Source organism: Petaurus breviceps, unplaced genomic scaffold (assembly GCF_028583685.1).
Source record: "Petaurus breviceps papuanus isolate PSGF00001 unplaced genomic scaffold, PetGlider_PUasm1.0 90750, whole genome shotgun sequence".
Lineage (NCBI taxonomy): Eukaryota > Metazoa > Chordata > Mammalia > Diprotodontia > Petauridae > Petaurus > Petaurus breviceps.
In genome coordinates this window covers 5,395,754-5,422,429 of record NW_027187335.1, presented here as the reverse complement: position 1 = coordinate 5,422,429, position 26,676 = coordinate 5,395,754, and positions in this window count along the sequence as shown.

Sequence of the window (26,676 nt, the reverse complement as noted above, 5' to 3'; positions counted from 1 at the left end):
AGAGAGAGAGAGAGAGAGAGAGAGAGAGAGAGAGAGAGAGAGAGAGATAAACAGGGAATATAGGCTGAAGGGAAATACATAGTTGGTAATCATTACAGTGAACAAAAAATTTACAGTGGGTTTCTCTGATAAAGACCTCATTTCTCAAACATAGAAAACTGAGTCAAATTTATAGAAATAAAAGTCATTCCTCAATTGATTAATGGTCAAAGGAAAAGAACAGAAAGATTTTAGGCAAAATAATAAAAACTATCAATAATCATATAAAAATGCTCTAAACCACTATTAATAAGAGAGCGGCAAACTAAAACAACTCTGTGTTACTACCATATACCTGTCAGATTGGCTGATATGACAGAAAAGGAAAATGACAAATGTTGGAGGGGATTAGTGAAAATCAAAATACTATTGTACTTGGTAAAGTTGCATACTGATTTAATCATTCTGGAGGCCAATTTGGAACTATACACAAGTGGCTATAAAACTATACATATCCTTTGACCAAGCAATAACATTACTAGGTCTGTATCCCAAAAAGTTAAAAAAAAAAAAAAAGGAAAAGGAAGTATGTGTACAAAAATATTACAGCAGCTCTTTTAGTGGTGGCAAAGAATTGGAAATTAAGGAGATGTCCATCAACTAGGGAATGACTGAATAAGGTGTTGTGTATGATTGTGATGGAATACTACTGTGCTTTAAGGAATGATGAGCAGGATACTCTCAGAAAAACATGGAAAGACTTACATAAACTGATGTAAAGTGAATTAAAGAGAACCAGGATAACAATGTACAAAATAACAAAAATATTGCATAATGATCTACTATGAATAAGTGAGTTATTCTCAGCAATACAATGATCCAAGACAACTCTGAAGGACTTATGATCAAAGATGCTGTCCATCTCCACAGAGAGGAAGAGCCTGAATGCAGATCAAAGAAACTTTTTCTTTATTTCATTTTTCTTATTTTTTCTGTTTTCTTTCACAGAATGACTTATATGGAAATGTGTTTTGTATGACTACACATGTAGTCATACCTATGTAAATTCCTTGCCTTCTCCATGGGGGAAGGAAGAGAATTTGGAATGCAAAATTTTAAAAATTTAAAATTTAAAACAATTTTAATTTAAAAAAATTTTTAAATGTTAAGTGTTTCTACATATAATTGTGAAAAAATATCCAATAAGATTTATAAAGAAAAGGAATGGGAGTGATGAAAGAAAATTATGAACAAAATAAGAGCTTTGTAAAAGAAGCAGAAAAAAATGCTAAAGAAATTGCATCTTAAAAAAAAAAAAACAGAATTGGCCTACAGAAAATAGCATCAGAATTGCCCTACTCGTAAAAGAGGCAACAAAATTCACTGAAGAAAAGAACACCTAAAAATGTATAACTGACTAAATGAAAAAAATACAAAAGCTCACTGAAAAAAATTAATTCCTTAAAAATTAGAATTGAGGAAATGGAAGAGACAATAAAGGAAACTATAGTTTGCTAAAAGGTACCATAGACAATAATAGAGGAGAACTTTTAGAGTGGAATGGAAAATGGGGGGACAGAGAGGTGGAAGGCAATGCTTAAATGTCACTCTCAGTGGAATTGGTTCAAAGAAAGATATGTATATGTGTGTATAGAAATCTAACTTACTCTCTAGGGAGTTGGAGCCCAGATGCAGGCATAGAAGCAGGAAAACTGTGAGTTCCTCCCATAAGGACCTCAAACACCTACAAGATATGACTCTAAACAAACTTTAGAGCTACAGAACCCACAAAGTGAAAGAGAGAAACAAATCTCCCACCAAGCTGACAGGAAGGGTCCATCACAGTGTACTGGGAGCCTAGCCCAGCTCCACATGAGCCTGTGCTTTCAGTGTCAGGGGGCCCCAAACAGCAGCAGCTGTAGTGGACTTTGGGAGAATGGTTCACCAGCAGTTGTGGTGATTTCCAGAATTATCAACCCATAAATGCCGAAGGCAAAGTAGAAATTCAGTGTGGACATTGTAGGAAGAGGGGGACTGAGAGTATGCTACGGTCTGTGACCCCAAGGCAAGAAGGTAACAAGTGGTGGAGGTGCTGCAGCCATGCAGCCACCACTGTGTGGCCACTTCAGAGCTCCTGGACTGCAAATCTTGGCGGGGGCAGGGGGAAAGGGGGGAAATGACCATTCTGAGGGGTATTTGCTCTTGCTTTAGCCTATTTGCATCTAGATTGCTTTCTTGGGTAGAGGTCCTAGGGTGTGTGACCAGGTGCCAGAGCCTGTGGAGGCTTCAGAGAGGGCAGCCAACTAATAACTGTGCAGCTGTGAAAACCCCAGCGATTTGTGACAAAGCTCTCTTCTCTGGTAGCAGAATTCTACTGTGTCAAAAAACTCAAAAGTCAAGTAATTAAGTGACAACATGAGCAAGCAAAGGAAGCAAAGAAAGAATAGCAGCCTAACCTTATATACTTTTTTAGGGGAAAAAAGGATCAAAGCATGGAATGGCAGGAAGACAACAAAGTCAGAACTCCTGCCAAAAAAAGCTGCCAAAAAATATGAATTAGTTACAGGCGATGGAGGAGCTCAAGAAGGATTTTGAAAATCAAGTGAAACAAGTAGAGGAAAAATTGGGAAGAGAAATGAGAATGATGCAAGAAAATCATCAAAAGCAACTCAACAGCCTGCTAAAGGAGACCCAAAAATGCACTGAACAAAATAACACCTTAACAAATAGACTAAACTCAAATGGCAAAAGAGGCCCAAAAAGCCAGTGAGGAGAAGAATTCCTTAAAAAGCACAATTTTCCAGATGGAAAAGGAATTTCAAAAACTCACTGAAGAGAATAACTCCTTCAAAATTAGTTTGGAGCAATTGGAAGCTAATGACTTTATGAAAAATCAAAATGCTATAAAACAGATCCAAACAAATTTAAAAAATAGAAGACAATGTGAAATATCTCATTGGAAAAACCACTGACATGGAAAATAGACCCAGGAGAGATAATTTAAAAATCATTGGACTACCTGAAAGCCATGATCAAAAAAAAAAGTTTAGACAGCATCATTCAAGAAATTATCAAGCAAAATTGTCCTGATATTCTAGAACCAGAGGGCAAATAGAAATTGAAAGAATTCACCAATCACCTCTTGAAAAAGATCACAAAAATAAAACTCCTAGGAATATTGTAGCCAAATTCCAGAGTTCCCAGGTCAAGGAGAAAATACTGGAAGCAGTCAAGAAGAAACAATTTTAGTATTATGGAAACACAATCAGGATAACACAAGACCTAAAAGCTTCTAAATTAAGGAATTGAAGGGCTTAGAATATGATATTCCAGAGGTCAAAGGAGTTAGGACTAAAACCAAGGCAACTGAGTATAATGTTTCAGGGGGAAATATGTCTATTCAATGAAATAGAGGACTTTCAAGCATTCTTGATAAAAAAAAAAACAGAGCTTAACAGAAAATTTGACTTTCAAATACAAGAAGCAAGAGAAGAATGAGAAGTTAAACAGGAAAAAGAAATCATAAGGGACTTATTAAAGTTGAAGTATTTATATTCCTACATGGAAAAATGATAATTGTAACTTATAAAACTATTCTCAGTATGAGGATAGTTGAAGGGAATATATATGTGATATGTACCGTATTTCCCCGATAATAAGACACTGTCTTATTTTTTTTTTTTGGACAGAAAATCACCAGAGGGCTTATTTTCAGGGGAGGGCTTATTTTAATGAACATTGACAGCAATTTTAATAAACAGGTAAATGTGAACCAAAATATGTACCTTTATTCAATAATGAATTCAATAAAGAACAGGATGACACGCTCACTGCTGCAGCTCTGATTGGATGCAGCTCGGAGCGCGGCGTGTGTTTCACCAGGGCGGTGAGGGGGACGGTGCATACAGAGGGTACCGTAACGTAGCGTGTAGTGCAGGGGATCACCTTCACTACAGTAGCAATCTCAATAGGGCTTATTTTCGGGGGAGGGCTTATTGTTAGAGGAATCTTACACAGTAAGGGGAGGGCTTATTTTCGGGATAGGTCTTATTATCGGGGAAACACGGTATGTAAAGGAGTGTGTATGTGTATATAAATATATATGTGAGTGTGGGTATATGCATGTTCATGTGTACATAGACAGAGGGCACAGGATGAGTTGAATAGGAAGGGATGATATCTAAAATATAAAATTAAGAGGTAAGAGAGAAATTTATTGGGAGAAGGAGAAAGGGAGAGATAGATTAGGGTAAATTATCTTATATAAAAGAGGCAAGAGAAAACTGTTACAATGGAGGGGAAGAGCAGGAAGGTGAAAGGACAACCTTATTTTGATTGAATTTGGCTTAAGGAGGGAATAACACACAGACTCAATTGGGTATCTTACCACAGGAAAATAGGGTGGTGGGGGATTAGATGGGGGATTATAGAAAGGAGGGCAGATTGGGGGAGAGGGTAGTTAGAAGCAAACATTTTTGAAAAGGCATAGGGTCAAAGGAGAAAATAGAATAAGTGGGAGTTGGGATAAGATGGAGGGAAACATAGTCTTTTACAATAAAACTACTACAGAAATGATTTGGGTATCTCCACATATATAACCTATATTGAATTGCTTATCTTCCCAGTGGGTGTGGGTGAGGAGGGAAGAAGGGAAAAAATCTGGAACTCAAAGTTTTACAAACAAATTTTTTTTAAATTGTTTTATTTACATGCAACCAAGAAATAAGATATACAGGAACTGGGGTATAGAAATCTATCTTGCTATCTACCAGAAAGTTAGGGGAAGGATGGGGGAGGATATAAGACAGAACAGATTGGGGGAAGTAGTATTCAGTAGGCTTGCTGTCTTTGGGTGGGGTTAGGAAAAATGTGGGGAGAAAAATTTGTGACTCAAAATCTTGTGGAAATGAATGTTGAAAACTAAAAATAAATAAATTTTAAAAATTAAAAAAGGAATACAACACTAAATTACAGCTAAAATTCACAAGTACAGCCTGCAAAAGTTGAAAGTAATCTACTTTCATTTTTATGCCATTGGATTTTAACTGATTTTGGAAGTATACTTTAAATGTGAGTGTGTGTGTGTGTGTGTGTATTTGCACATGTTAGTCCATGAATGCACACAGGTTTTTAATGAGAGTATGGTTTGGGTGTTTGTTGAAATGTTTCTACATTGTCATACATATATATATACACATATATATGTATATATATATGTATGTATACATACATGTATACACATATACACTTATATGTATATAAAAATTCACATACACACAAACTATGGGCACCTAGATGGTACAGTGAATCAGGTCTGGAATCAGGAAGACCCATCTTCATGAGTTCAAACCCAGCCTCAAACACATGTTAGCTGTGTGACCCTGGTCAAGTCATTTAACCTTGTTTGCCTCAGTTCCTCATCTGTAAAATAGGTTGGAGAAGAAAATGACAAACCACTCAAGTATCTTTACCAAGAAAATCTCAAATGGGATCACAAAGAGTAGACTGAAACAACAGAACAATACACAAAGCATCCTGTACTTCTCTCATGGTAAGCAAATCCTCCTAATAGTACATCACTTTACACTTTTGTAGTTTGTGTTGTATGTATTTTTGCAAGTATGAAATTATATATCTTATGTGTGCATGTGTAATTACTCCAAGCACATCTAACAGAAATATTCTTAGAGTATTACAAAGTTAAAAAACACATCTGTACAAGGGAAAAATGTCCTCATTATTGATGTGCTTGATACTTACCATGGTGTTATTGAATTCCCATTGGTTTCAGAGTCTAAGGACTTAATTTGGAGTCTCAAGACTTCTTTTTTTTCCATGAAAGGTGAAGTTTGTTACATCCTCAAATTATCCTCATACACTCTTCTTGTTTTGGTGCCCAGAGTCACAGAGCTAATCACCAGGGAACCAAGACTGTTGTACTTCTCTCTGAGTCTAAACATTCTCACTATGACTGTGAGACCCTGGGCAAGTATGTGACCTTTCTGAATCTCAGTTCTCCTCTGCAAAAAGAGGATGGTATTGACTACATCTCCTGGGCTTGAAAAAGGAGAAGACATTCTTACTATATCAATGGGAAGCTCCTATTTTTGCTAGTATCATTATTATTACTTTAATGTTATCTCAAGCCTTCACCCTGTCATCAAAATTTAAAATTATCCATTTGGAATAAACTCTCAGTATTAAGTTAATTCAATAAGTTAAGAAGGTAGGAAAAGGCCTTGCAAACATTTGCCATTCAGGAACCAGTCAGATAAGCTCTTAATCAAAAGGAAAAGTGGGAAGAATAAAGGAGATAATAAAAGGAAAATGAGAAAAAGATCAAGAAGTCTTTGTCGGACCTAAGGATTTTTCAGTAGTTTCATCAATAAATTAATGAGCCCCTTAGCCTCCATAATGATCAAAGCTTCAGAAAAGAAGGCATGTTTTGAGGTTGTTAGATTGCTCTTTTTATTTTTAATTTTTTGTAAAGTTCTATCTGGGTACAGCTTGAAAAGACCTCTTAATATCTCTTCCACTGCCTGCTTTTTTTTCTTAATATCATGTGTAATTGATGTCTTATTTAATACAGCATGACACTTGAAGTGATTAAGGGCCTGGTGGGGGCATTAACAATGTAAGACTTTATTTGCATTTACGCTAATGATTTTATAATGAGACTTTTATTATATTAATGAAGACAACTGGGAAGGGGGGAAAAAGGCATAAGGAATCCAAGAAACTTCACTCTGAAAAAATAGCTGCTTCCCCTCCCTCCTCTTTTGTTGACATAGGTGGTGATTTGCATGAAGGAAAACATAAGTGTTTGTAACTATTCATCATCCTCAGCTTGATGTACTCTGTAGTTATTACTAAATTAATTTGCCCATTATTGCTGAATTTGGGTGGAATATATTTTTCTCCCTTTCTCCTCCCTTCTCCCCAGCATGAAAGATATTTGCAATATATCTTTGGTCACCCTCCCAGGTACTGAGTTGGCATGGAATAGTCAGGTTTTGCACTGTTTGCCATCCCCACTCCCATTCCTCCACACACACATACACCTAGAGCAGAACTATTAGTTCCAGTTCATCCCATAGCCAGTCCTTGAATGTAGCAGAAGCCCTCATGAAAGTGAGAATTGCTAAGGAAACGTTTGCAAAGCTTTTACTAAACTCCACTCCCCCTCCCCACCCCCCATCTCTATTTGGTAATGAAGAAGCTATCTGAAATCCCTGCAGCCATTATGTATGGAACCCAACACAATTTACTTGCTGACAAACCCTCCTAATTAGAGAGATTCCATATAATCTCTGGCTCTTTTGCTCCCTGGAAGGCATGATATTGGGGATTTTCTGATAAAGCTGTACTTCGTTAAAAAAAAAAAAACATTTTCTAGATGCAGGGATTTCTGAGGATGCAAACAAATCAAAAACAAAACAAAACATCACCTAAAAAAAAGTATGATAAAGGATCAGTCATCCATACCCTCAAGCATACCATGTACAGGGGATATTGAATTTTGGAGCAGTGAAGAGAAGGGAGGGCAAGGGAGTCAGTGTTTTTGGATAATTGTAAGTTACACCCCTGTTTTCTAAAAGCTTCAGTGAATAGGAAATGGGCTAATTTGCTATGACTGTTATTCTTGCCGATGTGCCTCTTGTAAATAAGATTTCACACTTTAATTCATCTGAGAACCTTGTTGTGTTGAACAAGCTCTAATTACCAAAATTCTAAAATGTTTAATGAGACAGGTGAAGACCAAAACACAAATCCATTTTATAAGCAAGTAAATAGGGACAGGGAATCCAATATGCCCTGGAGAGAAAGGACAGAAGTAAAACTTGAGAGAGTTAGCTATAGTCTTTTATATTTCCTCTTTTCAGTTATATATTCACCATTCAATTCAATAACCATTTAAGCATCTATACTCTGTGGCAGGAATTGTGTTACGTTCTGAACATACAACAGCAAAAGCAAAGAGGACAAAAGAGGAAAAAAAGACAAATGTTGGAAGGGTTGTGGGAAAACAAGTACTGTTTGATGAAGCTTTGAATTGGTTCAGCCATTCTGGAAAGTAATCTGGAAACATGCCCAGAAAGCTACCAAATGTGCAAATAAACTTTGACCCAGCTAGGAAATGATATATATGTACAAATATATGTTTAGCAGCTCTTTTCATGGTAACACCAAACTGGAAACTAAAGAGGTATCTTCATATTGGGGAATGGATACATAAATCGTGGTATATGAAAGTAACAAAATGTTATTGTGCCTTATGAAATTATAAAACGGACAATTTCAGTGGAAACTGGAAGACCTTTGTGAATGGATGTAGAGCAAAGTGAGCAGAACTAGGAGGCTGATTCATATAACAAGGAAAAAACAAGTTTGAAAGATTTTAGATCTCTGATCAATGACAAAAAATCTCACTTCCTGACAAACAGGTAATGAACTTAAAATTCAGAAAGATACATTGTCAGACAAGGCTAATGTGAGTAATGTGTTTTGTCAGACTATGTTAATATGTATTAAAGGATTTTTATTTGCTTTTAATTTGCTCATGGGATAGGTGGAGGCACAGTAGTGGGACAGATTATTTTTTAATACTTCTTACTTGGAAAAAATGCTGCATATTTACATATTAGAAATTGGAATGGGGCATACATTTATTAATTAACTTAATAACTGCTCAAATCTTAGACTAAGACAGAAATACAAGAGGCTCTTCTTCTAATGCATGAATTAAATAGTATGTTACTTTTAAATTATTCCAGATACTTGGTCCTGTAAATCAGCATTATAATTTAGTACCATCTACATCTTATTAATTAGTATGGCCTTGAACTTGATCTTTAGCAACTTCTTACCCTGTTAAGAAATAATAATGGAAACTTTTTTATGCTTCCAAAGGAATTAAAAGCAGATTGCCATTGTAAATTGAGTTCTGTATTTTATCAAAGGTAAATGTTTCCAGTCTTTAAAAAAGATATCCTGTCAGTTTTCATTGATGGCTTTGGATAAGTTGGGCATTTGGAGTGGAATGTAAATGTTTCTTTCTGCAGAAGTTGGGAAGCTATATGACAATGAAATGTGTTTATACTGTCTTTCCTCCTGTTTCCCCCCACTCCACTCCTTTCAAAAAAATCTCAAGATTAGTTTAAAGTTCTCCAAAGACACTAGAAAGCTACTATTGAAGAAAATGAAAAAGAGGTGTGCCAAGCAAAATGACATTTCTGTCACTGTTAATTTGCTCTAAATTGCTGGGAAAAGCAGTCCCATTTTATGCTGCATTTCTCATCGGCTTAAAAACAACTCGTGAATATGATAGTTCATGAATTCTGACATGAAGTATATGGCTAAATATTCATCTTACAAATGAATCTGCTTACAGCCAGAAACTTGCACCTAGTGGAGAGAGTAAAACCATAAAGGAAGTCTTGGTTCTTTTAAAACTACTCAATTAAAGACTGGGGGTGGGGGGGCAGAGTATAAAACAAGAATAAAATAAAAAGATTCTTCCCAGTCTCATTTGATACACTTACAGTTTTCAAGGAAACCCACAACCTTTCCTCAAAATCACCTCCTGGCTGAGGCAGGTCTTTTAGGTAGATAGTACCCCTCCCTCCTCCTTCTTATTACTTTTAGTGGGGCAGAGTGAGCTGCATTGAATAAGCTGACAAAGAAGGGTTGAAATTTACATGATAAATCTCATAATCTTATTGATTTTTGCCAAATCTACCCCTCTTCTGGATTTCCCATCTTTTGTCAAGGACACTATTATCCTTCAAGTCCCCAGGTTCTCAGCCTCCTCACTATCCCTGGAGTACTCACTCAATTAAAATATATTTTTTAAAGTTACACACTAATCTCTCAATTGTCATTTCTGATGGCCATTAAAAAAAACAGTCCTTAGTCTTCTTGACTAAGTGGAAATTTACTACACAGATTTGAACAACAACAAAAATCTTTACATAATTGGTGGGTGAGGCTGAAAAAGAATATCATGATTTAGTAAGCTTAGCCAATGATACAATTCTTCCATTTGAATTTATCTATCTGTTTTGTAGTTGGAGATGTGAGATTGGACTTAATCTTATTAGATATGCCCCTCCCCCATTTAATGTAACTACATTCTTGTCTAGAAAAGTGGTCTCCAAACTTTTTTAATCATATACTCATTTTTGTAAACAAACATTTTTGAGTACAAATCTAATAGATACCTATTTACTTATGCATAAATGACAGATGTACTTCTGTATTAATAATTATGCATATTATATAACTTATATAAAACAATTTTAAAAGGATGAAATGGAATTTAATATTTTTAAAATTATATACATATATATTAATAGTACAAACATTTGGACTTACACTAAAAATTAATACCAATAATCATGCTTTTCTTTTTAAATGAGACCAATGTGATTGGATGCATTTGAGTATCTCTGACAATTTTGGCTTGACCCTTTGTGATACAGTAATTTGAATGTCTGGTTCTAAGTTCAGTTTATTTTATGCTTCATTTTGATAGCTGTCATAGAGAAAGAAAAAAAAATACCAGAGACAGGTCCAAATTTTTTCTTTGACAAACTAGAATTCTGGGCCAAATATAATAAGATTAAGTTCAATTTCACATCTCCAACTACTTTTTATTGATTTTGAACTGGACGTGTATTTTAAATTCAACATGTCCAAAAAGGAACTTATTTTTCTTCTTAAGCCCTCCCCATCTCCTATGTTGCTTATTAGCATAGAGAGCAACACCTTCCTCCTACTCCCTCAGGATCCTAATCTAGGTATAGCCATGCCTGTTTCATTTTGTATTTTTGGAGTTAATTTTCAGCACTTCTTTCAAGTACCTCCATTAGTCAGTCAATAAACATTCCTTAATTACCCACTGTGTGGTAGGCACTGCCCTAAGTATTGGGGGTACAGAAAGAGTCACAAGATCATCCCTGCCCTCAAAGAACTCACAATATAATAGGGGAGACACCAAACAAATATATATATATATATATATATATATATATATATGTATATATATATATATGCAAACAAGCTATATGCAAGATAATTAGGAAATAACAGAAATGAAAGACACTAGAATTAAGAGGGATGGGAAAAGGTTTCCTGTAGAAGACAGGATCTTATTTTAGTTTTAAAGGAAGTTAGAAAAGGCAGTATGTGATGATGAGGGGGAAGAGCATTCTAGGAGTGGGGGGAGGGGGAGAGAGAGACAGAGAAAATGTCCTCAGCTGAGAAATAGAATGTATTGTTCCTAGAACAGCCAGGAGGCTAGTGACACTGTATCAAAAAGTATGTGGACAGAAATAAGAAGACTGGAAAGGTCAGAGAGAGTTAGGTTATGAAATACTTGAATGCCAAACAAAGGATTTTGTATTTGATCCTACAGGCAATAGGGAGCCACTGAAATTTACTAAGTGGAGAGAGGGGGAGGATGGACTAGAGTGGAGAAAGACTTGAACAGGCAGGCCCATGAGTAAGTTATTGCAATATCCTGAACTGGAGTGACAGCAATATCAGAGAAAAGGTGGGGTGTATTGGGGAAATGTCACAAAGGTGAAGTCAACAGACCTTGGCAACATATTAGATATGGGGAAGTGGAGTGGCCAATAATGAGGAGTTGAGTATGACACCTAGGTTGTGCGCCTGAGGAACTGGAAATAAGGTGTTGCCTTCTAGAGCAGAAGAAATTTAAGGAGGAAAGACAATGAATTCAATTTAGGATATGTTGACTTTAAGATATACAGTTCGAGATGTCTGAAAGGCAGGTGTAGATGTGAGATTAAAGGTCAGTAGAGAGAAGCATAGGTCGATTTGAGAATATCCAACCTAGTGATAATAATTCATCCATAAAAGCTGAGGAGAACATCAACTGAAGTATTATAGAGGGAGAAGAGAAGAGGGCCCAGGACAGAACTCTGTGTATACCTTTGGTTAGAGGTAGAGATATGATCTGAGTAGGGATTCAGCAGAAGAGACTGAGAAGGAAAGGCCAGACAGGAAGGTGGAGAACAAGGAGGGAGTGATATCTCAAAATCCTAGAGAGAAAGATATCAAAGAGAAGAGGGTGGCAGAGAGACCAAGAAGAATGAAGATTGATGAAAAGCCAATGGATTTGTCAATTAAGAGATTACAAGGTCTCTGCTAATTTTGGAAAAAGTAGTTTTGGTGGAATTATCTCAGAAGCTGATTATAAGGGTTTAATAATAGAGAGATCAAGGGATAGGGTTTTTTTTTAATATGTGTTGAGAAACCATGAGCATGTTTATAAACAGTAGGGAAAGAGTCAGTTAACAGGAAGAAATAGAAAATAAGTAATAGAGTGAGGATGACAAAGGGGTCAGTCTGTTGAAGGAGATAATATAGAATGAGATCTATTGAAAAGGTAGAGGAGTTCACTTTGGCAAGACAGAAGGCCACTTTATCATGTGAGACAGGAGTAGAGGAGATGATAGTGGCAGAAGGCATCTAAGTGATAGAATGTATGGATGGAGAAGAGAGAGATCATAACTAATGGTCTCAATTTTTTTCTGTAAAATATGAGGCAGAATTAACAGCTGAGAGAGTGGAGACAAGGGGAGCCATGAGAGGTTAGAGAAAGGATGAACAGGTTTAGAAGAACTGCTGTGGGGAATGGAATAGTGAGCTCCCTTATATTATAAATTTTCAGTGTGTGACAAATTTATAGTGAATGCAGTTAGAAGGATTGTGTAACTATCTATACCTTCATTTAGTAAAATATGGGTAGGAGCAAAAGTGGAAAATGGTGGGAGTCTTCCAAGGCTGAAGCTTGGCAGGGTATAATCAGTGAAATGATAAGGGAGGTGACTAGGGACTCAAAAAAAAAGGAGGCACCAGAGAATTGAATTAGATCAAATGGGGAAAAGAGGAGGGAGTGGCTAGTGCATGGGGAGATAGTCTGGGAGAAAAATCAAGGGACTGGAAGTCGTGGTGTGGACAGAATAAGATTTAGTAAGAGAAGGCAGAAGTCAAGGTGGAAACTCAATAGATTATGGTGAAAACAAAACCAGTAGTAATGAATAACCCAAAGTCCCTTTTTCTGCTGGAGAAGTTTGAATACCAACTAGTGTCCATTTCCCTAAGAGTCTTCTTTACTCCACTTTCCACCACAAGCATGAATCAGCAACTGTCTCCAGGTTCAGATTCTTCACTCTCTTACTCCAGTGCCCAGATAAGAATCTTATAAAAATCCATCATACTTTACTGCCTAAGCACAAGTTGTCCCATTCCTCCAAGGCCCCTGTGACATACTCAAATCCACCCAGAGTTTAAATCAGACCTGTCTCCATCATTGTACCTGACGGCTTTATTTTGTGAGTTATCTTCCCTCAGGAAAGCTGGCTTGCTTGATTATTTTCTGAGCCCCGTGTTTCATTGTTCTGAGTGTTTTTTTGTTTGTTTTGTTTGTTGTGTGTGTGTGTGTGTGTGTTTTGTTTTGTTTTTGTATTTTGAATCTTCCTAAGTCTGTATTAAAATGATATGGATGGAAGCAATGGATGATTTTGCTTTCATCCATACTGATATTGGAATTTTCCTTAATTTTCTTCAATTCAATCATTCTTGTCCTCAGTTCTCAATGCAAAGGCAGCAGACCTCTACACCAGCTGTGCCATCTGAGGAAATGCAGTATATGAGTCATCATTCGGGATTCTCTTAAGGAGCCTGTGATTCTGTGAGGAGAGAGATGCATTGATGTCATACAAAATATTCTCAAGATTTATGGGAACTGTGATTGTGGTTGAGGGAGCCTGTTCAAGGGGACATAAATCTTGCTGGAAGAGTTAGTCAAATGATATAAAGACACCACTAGGAAAGCCACAACTGTCAAATGTTGTACTTATTAGTGTGACAATATCAAGGAAATCTGTAGATCTAGTCCTCATGTAAATACTACCATCTTGTTTTAGAACCTCATTGTGTTTAGCAACTTTGCCATGAAAACCAATGGAAGGTAAATATGGCATGATGACCAGAAGGACTTGATATCATGATTAAAACATGGGGTCAGGAGTCTGAATTCTTTAAGATGCTTATCAACAATGCTATGAAGACCTTAGATTTCTTCATGGCAATAATAATGATAAAATAAAAATAGTTAACATTTATATAGCATCTACTATGTCCCAGGCACTGTGCTAAAAACTTTATTATCTCATCTGATCCTCACAATAATCTTGGGAGGTGGATGCTATTACTATTCCAATTTTATAGATGAGGAAACTGAGGCAAACAGAAGGTAAATGACTTTGGCCAGGTCACACAGTTAGTAAGTGACTGAGTCCAAATGTGAATTCAATCTTCCATACTCCAGGTCTGGTATTCTATCCATTGGGCCACCTATGGGTCCCAATAGTGCCTAATGAGGTTAAATGGCTTGCCAAAGGTTACACACAAAATAAGTGGAGGGTCAGAATTTCAAGGTTAGATCCAATAAACTACAAATCCAGAATCATTTTTACTGTCATTTCACTATCTCTATCCTGCCTTTAACCTGCTAAATGATATTTAGAACAAAAATAATGATACTTCTATTGGACAAAATCTCACCACCCTTATAAATTATCAAACCATAAGTTTCTTCCATGCCTATCATTCTCTTATATACATTATCTCTTCCACAAAAATGTAAGGTCCATGGAGAAAAGAAGTGACTCTATTGTCACTTGGAACATGGTAAATGCTTAATAAACTTTATTCATTTATTAGTTTATTTGAAGGCAGGGTTGACAATATGTTTTAGCATCCTCAGTGTGGTCCTTGTGGCTTTTTCCACTGTTTTTCCTTTTCTTATCTTTTCAATTCTAAACTTGTTGTAAAGACTTCCTCTGAAATGGTGACACCGAAAACAGAGACATAAACTCCACTGTACCATGAGTAGCCATAATGCTGAGACACTGTGGAACAAAAGGAGAATTATTTCAGACTGAGGAGAATATGCTATGTTATGGACTACTATCAAAACTAGTGAAATCCAAGTCTGCTAGAGCCCCTTTTGGTTAATGGATGCAGTGAAACTGCTTTCTTTTTTTTTTTTAATAATAAGCCTTTAATTTGGATTCTATGCCACTTCAACCTATTTCCTTCTGTAAGCTTCAAGTAGGTGAAATCAAAATCCACCATCCTCTCCTCTTTCATCACCATCTGGAAGAAAAATACGAAGAAGACTCAGATAGATAAGTGGGTTAGTGGTGAAGTTGTTTGTCTCATTCACATCTCTGTTCTGTGTAAAATAATCCACATCAAGTCTCTACATGTGGGAATGCAGGAAAAAAATAATCTATGAAAAGGGATTGTACTGTGTCAGAATTTAATACAGATGACAAATTTCATAATTTATTTTATTCCATATTGATATTTTGTTTCAGATATTGAGCAATTCACCCCCTAAACTAAATCGGAACCTAGATGATAAGAGTTTGACTACAATGACTTTTGTTATGTTTTCAGTGACAGTGTAAGTATTTTCAGGCACACTGATCGCTAGTGTTCCACAAGAATTCTGTGGTCTATTTAGAAATATTTTTTCCTTCAAAATCACCAGAACATAAATAACAAGGACTAGGCGACTAGGCTAGTGGCTCAAAGTATAGCATTCCCAGTGACTAAATCACATATTTCACAGAATTGATTGAACTCCCTTGCTGGATAATTAATACAGTAGCACAGCATCTTCCTGAATGATTAAGGAAGAGAGTTTAATCTGAAAAAAAATTCATACCTTAAACCTGTAATGTGACTAATAGTGAATATTTCCTTTTGTTGTATTCAGGAGGAGAGGGGATATGTTTGAGCAGGCTCCTACAATGAACATTTCAGTAAGTAAGCCCAAGTTAAGCACTAAGGATACAATAACAAAAAAAGAAAAAGTCTATATACTTAAGAAGACATTTTTATTGTGAAGCAGAGTTAACTAAAACATATTTAGAGACAAGTAATTACAAAATCTATAGAATACTGCAAAGGACATCTTCCCTTTTTGAAGATGACGTGGTACATACTATTAATAGGTAAAATGGTGGGGAGGAATACTTCTTGGAGCCAAGATGGTAGAGTAATCAATAAATCACTGCAACTTTCCAATATTCCCCTCCAAACAAGCATAAAATAGGGCCCCAAACAAATTCTGGAATAGCAGAACCAGCAAAAAGACAGGATGAAACAGTCTTTTAGCCCAAGAAACTTGGAAAATCAGCAAGAATTTTCTATCCCACTTGAGTAAAAGGGGATCTCATTCCAGGACAGAAGCATCCCAACAACCAAGTAGCAAGCCCTACTTTAGCAAACCAGTGGAAGATCCTGAACCCCAGTGTGGTGAAGAAGGAAAATGCCAACACCAGGACCCTCCACATGCCTTAACACACCCAGGGGAACCTGCATCTTCCAGCAGCCAGACCTCCACCTGCTTCAGGGTAGCTCTGGGAAATACAGAAACACCCCACTGGGCCTCCGCACATGCCAGACAGCATAACTAGGACCACAGTTCAGCACTAGGTAAGCTGCCAGACCTCTCCACCAGCAGCACAACTGCTCCACACCACACCCCTTAGCACAACACCAGACAGGAGCATCCCCTGGGGGCCTCAGGAGAACATCAGGACAGGTAAAAAGTCAGAGCCTATAATCACTGGCATAAGAAATCTGAGACAGTGCTCCTACCACCGTAGATGCAGAGCTCAAAGTTAAAAGAGTAGGAAATGGCCCAAAAAAAAGGTGAGCAAAAAACAACAAAGAAGAAGTTGATCATAGAAAATTATTATGGTGACAGGGTAGACCAAGACACAAACTCAGAAGAGGACAAAAATGTCAAAACACCTAGTCGGTAATCCTGTGTATTTCTTTAATCTGAGTTGTGACCTTGGTCAATATCCTATTCTCCCTGAGAGTGTGACAAACTTGGATACAAGGATTCAGGAGGATCTGTAGGTGCAGTCCTCACTTCTCTATTCCATCCTTATATTAAATCTCTTTTCTTGGTACATTTTGTATAGTTCATTAGTTGGAATACCATCAATTCTTCCCAAATCTACCCCTATTTTCAATAGAGGAGTAAGCAATTCTTTTCTTGTCATCCTATTCTGACTTTGAATCCTCTGGGCATTTACTTTCCTCTCTTGAGGAAATTTATCTTTTTCCCATTCTCCTAAGTCACTTAGCTGTGAAATCTTATCCAGTACCTCTGAAAGAGGGTTCCCTATTTCACCAATTCTAGAGTCAGAATCAGGTTCTTATAAGCAGGAGGAGCCATCTTCACTATGATATTTCTATGTGAAACTGCTCAGGGGATGTTGGAATACACATTTGAAGCTCCAACCATGATAGCAGTTTTCATTACCTGCTCCTCTAACTTTTACATACCATCTCTAAGCGAGTACCAGGGTCTCTCTCCACTAGGTTACACAGAATCAGTGGGATACGTTTTATTGCATCCATTAGCAGCTAAAGCTAACAGATTGGTGAAATTATTACCTCCTTAAATATGGTAATCCCTAAAAGCTTACTGAACAAAAGGATTCTGACCAATGCCTATAATTTTTAAGCAATTCACAGTGTTTACCCATACTCCTCCAGCCCCTTCATCACTGATTTTCACCATCCATGACACTAAATATTCTCCCATCCTTTGAGTGAATCTTCTTAATATATCAGTAACCTCCTGCTGAGTGAAATCCTCAATTATCTCCCTTAACTTTGTTTTGCCTCTCTGGTTCTCCTTCTTTCTTCTTATTATGGGGAGAACTTATGCCCTTGTAAAATCTGGTCATGTAACTTTGTTTCATTCTCTGAGATAGTCTCCTGGCAGTAGTCATCATGGCAATTAAGTGCAGCCTCTGCCAAAACTGTATGAAACTTCCTCCTGTTACTTTTCTGCTTCTTTTTGAGGGCTGAATTAACAGCTTTTTCTTCTACCACATAAAATTTTACAGTTTGCTCTTCTAAAGGAGACTGGACACTATAACAAAGCCATCTTCTCATTCAAAACAGCTCATTTCTTTTCCATCTGAATTTTCTCTTGTAACAGCTAATCTCTGCTGTTACATACAATATGGTAAACCCAGCTTCTTCTACACATCCCTTCCAGTTCTCTCTCTGATTTATTGGTATTCCAATTCCAAACAAACATGTTTCTAAATCTCTAAGTTCTCCCTTCTGTAACCTCAGTTCCCAGTTTTCACAGAGCCCTGTATTTTTAGCCCACTCCCTTGCTAGGGAGGAATAAGATAACTCCTCCCACCCTGAAATATTCATTACTTCTTCTATATCACTTCTAGCTCTAAAAAGAGGTCTAATATTTTGTGATCCCATCCTCATCACCAAATTTAGTGCCAACACAATATTCATAGCACCGATGAGGACTGCAAATAAACTTGTATAGAGGTCAATTGCAAAATATAAGAGACTCTCCATATAGAAGACAGAAGCAAAACATTTATTCAGACACCAAAAAAACCAAATCCCCAAACCAGAAAGCCAAATCCATCATAGTAGCAAAGAAGTTAATAAGCCATAACACATCAGGGAGCCACACCATCTTTTAGCCTTCCCACAAACCAACTCTCACAAGACCAACTGTCTGTCTGGGTGTTATCTCCTCCCTGTATCTCTAACAGCTCTGACTCCCAGCTTCCTGTGGGCTCTGCTGCACCCTTTAGCAAAATCTTCCCACCATAAGCTCCATATGATTACATTCAGCCTATTAGGGGATAGGGAAGATCTTCAAAACAGAAAAGGTCTTCAAATTCCCTTAGGCTCATTAAGTGTCAGAGAAGATCTTCAAATTACCATTACCATTGCAAATGCCAATGGGAAAAATCCCAAAGAAAAAAAGGAAGTTGTCTCAAGCCCAGAAAGAACTCATGGAAGAGCTCAAAAAGAAGCTTAAAAATTATATAGAGAATTAGAAGGGGAAAAAAAGGAAAAAGAAATGAGAATGATTCAAAAGAATTATGAAAAAAGAATAGATAGCTTGGAAAACTGCTTAAATAGCAGAAATGATCAAATGGAAGAGGAGTTACAAAAATCCACTGAAGAAAACAAGTCCTTAAAGAGTACAACTGGCCTAATGACAAAAAAAAGTACAAAAGCTAATTGAAGAAAATAATACCATAAAAGTCAGAATTCAGCAAGATAGTGACTCCAAGACATGAAGAATGAGTCAAACAAATTAAAAAGAATGAAAAAATGTAAATGAAAGAAAATGTAAAATACCTCATAGGAAAAAAAATCACCTGGAAAGGAGATCAAGGGCAGACAATATCAGAATTACTGGACTACCTAAAAGTTCTAATCAGAAAGAGGGTCTGGATGGCACCTTTCAAGAAATTATCAAGGGAAACTGCCCTTATATCTTGGAACCAGGGGGCAATATGGGAATTGAAAGAATCTATCAATCACCTCAGGAAAGAGATCCCAAAATAAAATATGAAAAAATGGAAAGAAAGCAACAATTCAAATATTGGGGACGCATAAAAAGGATTACATAAGACTTGTCAGCTGCAACATTAAATGATTGGAGGTCATGGAACATGATAATCCAGAAGCCAAAGGAGCTAGGACTACAACCAAGAATCAACTACTCTGAAAAATTAAGCATAATACATCAAGAGGAAAATAATGATCATTCAATGAAATGGAAGGATTTTAAGCTTTCATAAGAAGACCAGAACTAAATAAAAAATTTGACCTCAAATATCAAGACCCAAGGGAAGCATAAACAGTTGAAAGGGAAAAAGAAAATATAAGGGATTCAATAGAGCAAAACCAGTTTTATTTGTTTATTTTAGCTTTCAAAATTCATTTCCACAAGATTTTGAGTTACAAATTTTTCTCCCTATCTTTCCCCTACCCCCACCCCAAGACAGCAAGCCTACTGAATACCTCTTCCCCCAATCTGTTCTCTCTTATATCCTCCCCCATCACCCCTTGTAAATTTCTAATAGGGCAAGATGGGTTTCTATACACCAGTTCCTGTATATCTTATTTCCCAGTTGCATGTGAAATTTTTTTTTAAACATTTGTTTTTAAAACTTTGAGTTCCAGATTTTTTCCCCTTCTTCCCTACTCATTTTCCCCCAAAGTGAAGATAAGCAACTCAATATAGGTTGTACATGGGGAGCTACCCAAATCATTTCCATAGTTGTTATATTGTGAAAGACTAACTATATTTCCCTCCATCCTATCCCACCCCCCACTTATTCTATTTTCTCCTTTGACCCTATCCCTTTTCAAAACTGTTTGCTTCTAACTACCCTTTCCCCCAATCTACACTCCATTCTATCATCCCCCCTCTTATCCCCTACCCCCCCATTTTCGTGTAGGGTGAGATTGAGGAGGCATTTTATTCCCTCCTTAAGTTAAATTCAATGAGAATAAGGTTGTCCTATTCCCTTTCACCTTCCTGCTCTTCCCCTCCATTGTAACAGTTTTTTCTTACTTCTTTTATATGAGAAAATTTACCCTGATCTATGTCTCCCTATATCCTTCTCCCAATAAATTCCTCTCTCACCTCTTAATTTTATTTTTTAGATACCATCCCTTCATATTCAACTCATCCTGTACCTTCTGTCTATGTATAAATGAACATACATATGCCCACATTTACATATATATGTTTATATACACATATACCCTCCTATTCATACATATATAGGCATATATACATATACATTCCCTTAAACTACCCTCATACTAAGAAAAGTCTTATGAGTTACAATTATCATTTTACCATGTAGGAATGTAAATAGTTCAACTTTAATAAGTTCCTTATGATTTCTTTTTCCTGTTTACCTTTTCATGCTTCTCATGCTTCTTGTTTTTGAAAGTTAAATTATCTCTTCAGCTCTGTTTTTTTCATCAAGAATGCTTGAAAGTCCTCTATTTCATTGAATGACCATATTTTCCCCTGTAGCATGAGACTCAGTTTTGCTGGGTAGGTGATTCTTGGTTTTAATCCTAGCTCCTTTGACCTCTGGAATATCATATTCTAAGTCCTTCGATTACTTAATGTAGAAGCTTTTAGGTCTTGTGTTATCCTGATTGTGTTTCCACAATACTCAAATTGTTTCTTCCTGGCTGCTTACAGTATTTTCTACTTGACCTGGGAACTCTGGAATTTGGCTACAATATTCCTAGGATTTTCTTTTTGTGATCTTTTTCAAGAGGTGATTGGTGAATTCTTTCAATTTCTATTTTGCCCACTGGTTCTAGAATGTAAGGGCAATTTTGCTTGATAATTCCTTGAAAGATTGTGTCTAGGCTCTTTTTTTGATCATGGCTTTTGGGTAGGGGAATAATTTTTAAATTATCTCTCCTGGAATTATTTTCCAGGTCAGTGGTTTTTCTAATGAGATATTTCACATTGTCTTCTATTTTTTCATTTGTTTGTATCTGCTTTGGAGCATCTTGATTTCTCATAAAGTCATTAGCTTTTAGTTGCTCCAAACTACTATTGAAGGAGTTATTCTCTTCATTGAGTTTTTGAAATTCCTTTTCCATCTGGAAAATTTTGCTTTTTAAGGAATTTTTCTCTTTACTGGCTTTTTGGGCCTCTTTTGCCATTTGAGTTAGTCTATTTTTAAGGTGTTATTTTCTTCTGTGTATTCTTCAGTATATTCCTTTATCAGGCTCTTGACTTGCTTTTCATTATTTTCTTGCATAATTCTCATTTCTCTTCCCAATTTTTCCTCCACTTCTCTGACTTGATTTTCAAAATCCTTCTTGAGCTCCTCCATGGCCTATAGCCAATTCATATTTTTCTTGGAGGTTTTTGATGCAGGAGTTCTGACTTTTCTCTCTTCCTCCTGCTCTATGCCTTGATCCTTTTTGTCCCCCCAAGAAAAGGATTCTATGATCGTTTTGTGCTTCCTCTGCTTGCTCATATTGCCAGTTAATTACTTGACTTTTGAGCTCTTTGCCATGGTAGAACTCTGCTTCTAGAATGGAGAGAGCTTTGTCCCAAATTGCTGGGGTTTTCACAACTGCTGGAGCTATTAGGAGGGCACCCTCTCTACAGCCCCGACAAGGTCTGGCAAACTGGTCACACACCCCAGGACCAGCCCCCAAGTCCGTTATCCAGATCTAAGCAGGTTAAAGCAAGAGTGATTACCCTCTGAATGGTCATTTGGTCCCCCTACAATCTGCAGGCCAGGAGCTCCTAAGGCAGCCATGTAGCGACTCACACAGGCCTGTGCTTGGCTCCCAGTATGCTGAGATAAACCTTTCCTGCCGGTCTACCAGGCTGTCTTCAGTGGAAGATTTGTTTCTCTCTGTCACTTTGTGGGTTCTGTAGCTTTAAAATTTGTTTAGAGTCATTTTTTACAGGTATTGGAAGTGATTGGAGCCAGAGCCCACAACCAAGTTTGTGCTTCTACCAGAGCTAAACTATTTACATCCCTACACAGGAAGACAATACTTGAAATTCTTTAAAAAAAAAAAAAGCTGTATCACTAATAGTACACCTGGAAGAAATACACATAGACAGAGGGTATGGGTATGAGGTGAATTTGAGAGAATGGCATAAAATGAATAAGGGACAAGAAAGAGGAGCACAATGGATGAAGAAGGAAGGAGAAGAATGGGGTGAATTATTTCACATGAAGAGACGCAAAAGGCTGGGGTGGCCGGTGCATATCTCTTGAACCTTACTCTCATCAGTATTGGCTCAAAGAGGGAATCAAATACATAATCACTTGAATATAGAAATATATCTCACCCGACAGGAAATTAGGAGGGGAACAGATGAAGTAAAGGGTTGTCTATGTACTGACAAAAGGGAAGGAAGATCAGGGGAGGGGTTAGACAGAAGCAAAACTCCGGTGAGGAGGGAAATTGTAAAAGATGAAAGAGGAATGACAGGAGGAAACATAGGATGGAGAGAAATAAACAAATAGTAATCATAACTATGAATGTCAATGAGATGAACTCTCCCACAAAATGGAAGTAGATAGTAGAGGGAATCAAAAAAACAGAATCTTACAAAACATTGTTTACAAGAAACACACTTGAAGCCGAGAGACATACACACAGAGTAAAGGTAAAGGGCTGAGACAGAATCTATTATTCTTCAGTTGAAGTAAAAAAAAAATCAAGGTGTAGTAGCAAGCACTTTAGCATACCCAGGATGGTTGCTCTCATAGGTTCTTTGATTTGCTTTTCTAAAGGAAAGCAACTCAAGAAGGCTTAACAATCTTGCTTTAATCAAACATATATAATGTATATAGTTTAGGGGGAAAAGTCAGCACCTTTATCTTCAGAGAATACAAACAGAAGTTACAAGAAGATAAAAAAAATACAGACAGAGCAAATACAATTCAACAGACAAGGCTTCTAACTGTCTGACTATCACATACGTACCAAAGAGAGAAGCATCAACATCTGGCTTTTCAAAGCTGGGAGGTTCAACAGCTGCCCAGAGTCTCATCTGGCCAAATCACATAATTCTTTCCAAAGTGAGCCCCAAATCAAAATCTTGCCTCAGAGGCAAAAAAATCCTTCTCCAGGGCCAGAGAACATCACACACCTCCTGATCCACTTGACTACAAAGTAACAAAAGTTGTCCCTTCCTGAAAAACAAACCTCCTCAAGCTAGCTTCTCCTGTGGGTTCTGCTTCACCCTTCAGCAAACTCTCCTCATGTGACCACATTCAGTCTATTAGTGGGCAGACTATATTTTCAAATCAAGGAAGGATCTCAAATTCACTTAGGCTTATTAAGGAGCAGGAAGATCTTCAAATTCCCATTATCATTACACAAGTTACACTTTGTCTGATCTCAGACAAAGTAAAAACAAAAATTGACCTAATTAAAAGAGATAAGGAAGGAAACTACATCTTGTTAAAAGTCACCATAGAAGATGAAGTAATACCAATACTAAACATATGTGTACCAAGTGGTACATCACCCAAATTCTTAAAGGAGAAGCTAATTGAGTTACAGGAAGAAATAGAGAGTGAAACTATACTAGTGGGGGATCTGAGCTGTGCCCTCTCAGAACTCAATAAATCCAACCGAAAAATAATAAATAAGAAAGAATCTAAGTAGGTAAGTAGAATATTAGACAAGTTAGATATGACAGACCTTTGGCATGGTTTAGAAATAAAGGGTTGGAAGAGTCTGTCTACCTGTCAGATATATGAAGAGGGGAAGAATCCATGACCAAAGAAGAGATAGAGAGCAAAACAAAATAAAAAACAGACAATTTTGATTATATTAAATTAAAAAGGTTTTGTACAAACAAAATCAATGAAAGCAAGATTAGAAGGAAAACAAAAAGGGGTGGCCAGGTGGCACAGTGAGTAAGAGCGCCAGCCCCAGAATTGGGAGACCTGGGATCGGTTCCAGCCTCAGATACTTAACACCCACACAAAATAACTGGCCATGTAACCTTGAGCAAGTTACTTAATCCCAATTGCTTAGGGGCGGCCAGGTGGTGCAGTGAGCAAGAGTGTCAGCCCCGGCATCGGGAGCCTCAGGATCGGTTCCAGCCTCAGATACTCGGCATCCACAGAAAAATAACTGGCCTTGTAACCTTCAGCAACTTACTTAATCCCAATTGCTTAAAAAAAAGAAGGAGGAAAACAGAAAAATGGGAAACAATCTTTATAGCAAGTGTCTCTGGTAAAGGTTTCATTTCTCAAAGATATACAGAACTAAGTCAAATTTACAAGAATACAAGTCATTCTGAGATACAAGACCATTCTGAAAAATGGTCAAAGGATATAAAAAATCAATTTTCAGATGAAAGCAATCTATAGGCATATGAAGAAGTGCCCTAAATTACATTTTTTTCCATTTTTTTGGAGGGGAGAAGGCAAGGCAATTGGAGTTAAGTGACTTGCCCAAGGTTACATAACTAGTTCTTAATCACTTTTAATTAAAGAAATGCAAATTAAAACAACTCTGCAGTATCATCTCAGATCTATCAGATTGCCTTTATGACAAAAAAGGAAAATTATAAATGCTGTTAAAGATATGGGAAAATTGGGACAGTAATATATTGTTGGTGGAGTTGTGAACTGATCCAACCATTGTGGAAAGCAACTTGGAACTATACCAAATAAATAACCAAACTGTGCATACCCTTTGATGCAGCAATACCACTACTCAATCTGTATCATAAAGAGACCAGGAAAAAGGGAAAAGGACCTACACGTGCAAAGATATTATTATAGCCCTTTTCATGGTAGCAAAATATTGGAAATTGAGGGGATGCCCATCAACTGGGAAATGAATGAACAAGCTGTAGTATATTAATGTAATAGAATACTATTGTGCAATAAGAAATGATGAACAGGCAAATTTCAGAAAAACCTGAAAAAGATTTGTATGAATTTATGCAAACTGAAATGAGAAGAATCAGGAAAATGTTGAAAATAAAGAGAAAGGTCTCATGAGTTACAAATATCATCTTTCAATGTAGGAAGCTCAGCTTTAACAAGTCCGTTATGATTTCTCTTTCCTGTTTACCTTTTCATACATCTCTTGATTCTTGTATTAGCAAGTCAAATTTTCTATTCAGAGAGAGAGAGAGAGAGAGAGAGAGAGATGGCACAGGGTGAGTTGAATATAAAGGGATGATATCTAAAATTATAATTAAGGGGTGATTGAGGAATATACTGGGAGAAGGAGAAAGGGAGAGATGGAATGGAGTAATTATCTCACATAAAAGAGTCAAGAGAAAAGGTTTCACAGTGGAGGGAAAGAGGGAGGAGGTGAGAGGGAAGGAGTGAACCTTATGCTCATTGGATTTGGCTTAAGGAGGGAATAACATACACACTCTTACCCTACAGGAAAGTAAGGGGAAAGGGGATAATGGCGGAGGTTGATAGAAGGTAGGACAGATTGTGGGAGGGGAAAGTGAGAAGAAAAACTTTTTAAAAGGGACAGGATCAAAGGAGAAAACAGAATAAGAAGGGGGTAGGATGGGATGGAGGAAAATATAGTAAATAAATATAGTAAGTCTTTCACAACATGACCATTATGGAAGTATTTTGCATAACTACACTTGTATAACCTATATTTAATGGCTTGCCTTGTCAGTGAGGGTAAGTGGGGAGAGAGGAACAGAGAGAAATTTGGAACTCAAAATTTTAAAAACAAATGTTAAAAATTGTTTTTACATGCAACTGGGAAATAAGATATACAGGCAATGGAGTAGAGAAATCTATCTTGTCCTTCAAGAAAGTAAAGGGGAAGGGGATAAGAGGGGGGCGGTGAGAGAAAGGAGGGCAGACAGGGGGAAGGGATAATAAGAATTCATGTCATCTCAGTGAGGGGGAGGAGAGATGGTGAGAAAATCTGGAATTCAAAATCTTTTGGAAACGAATGTTGAAAACTGAAAATTAATTAATTAATTATATTTTTTAAAAAGAAGATAGGAAGACCTAGGTTCAAGTCCCATCTCTAACACATGGGATGTTCAGCAAGTCCCTAGCAGTACTCAAGGCAACTCTCTCATAAATTGCTAAGGTGCAGACCTGCATTTATTTATATCATATTTTACTTTTCCCCAATTACATGTTAAAACAATTTCTTAAACATTTTAACAAAAAGTTTTGAGTTTCAAATTCTATTCCTCCCTCCCTTGGCTCCCCTGTCCCTGAGAAAGTAAGGTTCTTTCAGACCTTCATTGTTAAGAGGGAATTTCCTGACTGT